Raw genomic sequence first — 3,437 nt, 5'->3', positions numbered from 1 at the left:
AGCTAGTGCATTAATACTACGAAATACGACTGGGGTACGTCGTGTACGTATCGTGAGCAGAGTGCGCCGTCACGTTAGACGAGGAGAGTGGCAGCCTGCGTCTACGAAGGTGAACAGCGACGAGAGAAGCATCGGAGGTGCAGTAGAGACTGTGTTCTTTTAGAAGACTACATTCGTCTACGTTCGTGGCTGTGAAAGAATACAGACGAACGCACCGGAAAAGACCAGAATGGCTGAATTCTGGGCAAAAGGAGTTGAACTGGGACTGAAAGGCAAGCAGTTGACGGAGTTCGTCGAGTCCCAGACACGACTGCTGGCGCAGCGTGAAGAAAGACAAGCGCAGCGTGAAGAAAGACAAGCGCAGCGTGAAGATAAAGAAAGACAAGCGCAGCGTGAGCGTGAACGTGAAGAAAGAGAAGCACAGCGTGAAGAAAAGCAAATGGAGTTGAAACGCTTAGAGCTCCAGATAGAAATGGAGACCAAGCGCTTAGAGCTTCAGACAGAAATGGTGCGTGTTCAAAATGAGCACGAGGCACCACGCCAAAGAGATAACCAGCAGCAAATGCTACACAGGGCACCGAAACTTCCAGCATTCGCTGACGGGAAGGACCAGATCGACTGCTACCTTGCAAGATTCGAGAGGTTCGCTGAGAGTGCTAGATGGCAGCGCGACGACTGGGCGATTCAACTCAGCGCACATTTGACTGGGGCAGCACTTGAGGTCTACACTAGACTCTCAAACGATGACGCCAGAGACTATGATGTACTGAAGGAAGCTCTGTTGCGTTGCTACAACTTCACTGAAAGGGGCTACCGTCAACGCTTCCGCGAATGCCAGCCATTGTCTGGAGAGACACCGAGCCAGTTTGTGGAGCGCCTGTCGTCATACCTGCAGAAGTGGGTGGAGTTATCAGGTGAAGAGCAGTCATACGAGAGTCTACGGGACTTGATCGTGAAGGAGCAATTCCTTAATGCCTGCCCGAAGGACCTGGCGACCCGCTTGGAAGAGCAAAAACTGCGGGGTTTGAAGGACATTACTGATGCTGCTGAGCGTTATCTCATTGCTCATGGAAGGACCCTGGGGACGTCAAAGTCATCGAAACCTTTCCAGAAGAGCGGGAACCAGGGAAACCAACCTGCCAAGGGACAAACTGAGTCCGCACCATCATCCAATGAAGGGCAGAACATAACGTGTTTCCATTGCAATGCCAAGGGCCACCGAGTTGCCAACTGTCCCCAAAAGAAAAATAACGGACATGTCAATGACAAAGCGCAAGAACATCGACGGAGATATTACGACAACAACAGGCAAACGAGTGGCTCGAACCAACAAGTATGTGCGAGCAGCGTCATACTTCCAAGGGCTGCCGAGCAAGTGGCTACACCATCGGACGTTGAAGAATGTATATCTGATGGCCAGCTTCTACTCGCCAATGGCAGGTCAATCTCTGTCGTTGCCAGCGCAGCTGTGTCAGTGTCGAACATGCCCGTGTCGAAGGGATTTGTTGAGAAGCAGGAAGTGACTGTTCTCAGAGATTCGGGCTGCAATGGAATCATTGTCAAAGAAGATCTGGTGCCGACAGAGAAGTTCACTGGTGACTTCAAGTGGACGCTCATGGCTGACAGCAAATGCGTGAAGGCACCAGTGGTAAAAATCCAGATCGATACTCCATACTTCACCGGAGAAGTTGAGGCCGTCTGCCTGAAGAAGCCCTTGTACGATCTACTAATTGGGAACATTGGGGGTGCGAGACGTCCTGATGACCCTGATGTCGAATGGAGAATGGGCGCAGCTCAGCCTGCTGTTGAGGAGGAAGACCCACTGCCATTCGCGAATGAAGATATCAGCGAACTGTTACGAGATGACAGAGCAACTGTGCATCGCCGCGACCAGCCGCAGGTTGTAAGCGCTGTGACGACCAGAGCCCAGGCGAAGAAGGACAAAACAACTACGCCACTCAGGGTCACCAACAGTTCTGCAACTGCTGTCGTGGACAGGGATCGGCTGATTCAGCTACAGGAAGCTGATTCGACCTTAACAAAGTACAGGAGTCGTCCTGTCAAGGAGATGACGAAGGGCGAAGGCACTGTGCACTTTGAAGTGAAGGCCAAGATTCTGTACAGAGTGTTCCAGCACCCGAGAGTCAACGGTGGGAAGCCATTACGTCAAGTTCTGGTGCCTCAACCACTTAGGCGCCAGGTGATGGAGGTGGCCCACGACTCTATTATGGGAGGTCACCTGGGTGTCAAGAAGACATCGGACAGAATCCAGGCTGCGTTTTACTGGCCAGGACTGCATGCAGATGTGACTCGATTCTGCCGATCGTGCGATATTTGCCAGAAAACCATACCTCGAGGAAGGGTCCCGAAAGTGCCGTTGCAGAAGATGCCTTTGATCGACCGACCTTTCAAGAGGGTGGCCATTGACCTCATCGGCGAGATAAAACCGCCAAGTGAAGCGGGTCATCGTTGGGTACTGAGCCTGGTAGACTATGCAACCAGGTACCCGGAAGCCGTGCCTCTGAAGAAAATTGACACCGAGACTGTTGCCGAGGCACTTGTGGACATTTTCAGCAGAATTGGGGTTCCTGAAGAGATCCTCACAGACCTGGGGACACAGTTTGTCTCTGAATGCATGGAAGAGGTCAACAGGCTGCTGAGCATTCGTCACTTGACTACGACACCCTATCACCCGATGTGCAATGGGCTGGTCGAAAAATTCAATGCGACGCTGAAGTCCACGCTGAAGAAACTATGCAGTGAGCAGCCAAGGCAGTGGCATCGCTACATCAATGCCTTGCTGTTTGCATACAGGGAGGTGCCACAAGAGTCCACTGGATTCTCCCCGTTCGAGCTGATGTACGGGCGGACCGTGAGAGGCCCGATGCAGATACTGAAGGAATTGTGGACGAAAGATGTGGACACACCTGAAGTGAAGAACAGTTACCAGTACGTGTTCGAGTTGCGAGAGAAACTGGAGGAGACTCTCGAGATTGCTCGAGAGAACTTGAGAAAGTCTCAGGATAGTGGAAAGCACTACTACGACCGCAAAGCCGTAAACAGGAAGTTTACACCAGGTAACAAAGTGCTGATACTGCTTCCCACTGATCACAACAAACTACTGATGCAGTGGAAAGGCCCATACGAGGTTGAGGCCGTGGTAGGGATCAACGACTACAAGGTGAATGTCGGCAAGAAGTCCAAGATCTACCACGCTAACCTCCTGAAACTGTATGTGGAGAGACCTCCGGAAGCAGTACAGGTTGCAGCAATGGTGGAAGAACCAGCCGAACTAGACGAGTTCGACGGTGAGGAACTACTGGAGTTGGGAGACCTCCACAAGAAAGAGGGAGTGGATGACGTCAAGCTAGGACCTGACCTGACAGAAGATCAGCAGAAGGAGCTGCATGATTTTATGGGCGACTTCACCCATAGGT

Source organism: Littorina saxatilis, unplaced genomic scaffold (assembly GCF_037325665.1).
Source record: "Littorina saxatilis isolate snail1 unplaced genomic scaffold, US_GU_Lsax_2.0 scaffold_516, whole genome shotgun sequence".
Taxonomy (NCBI): domain Eukaryota; kingdom Metazoa; phylum Mollusca; class Gastropoda; order Littorinimorpha; family Littorinidae; genus Littorina; species Littorina saxatilis.
This window is presented reverse-complemented; position numbering follows the sequence as displayed.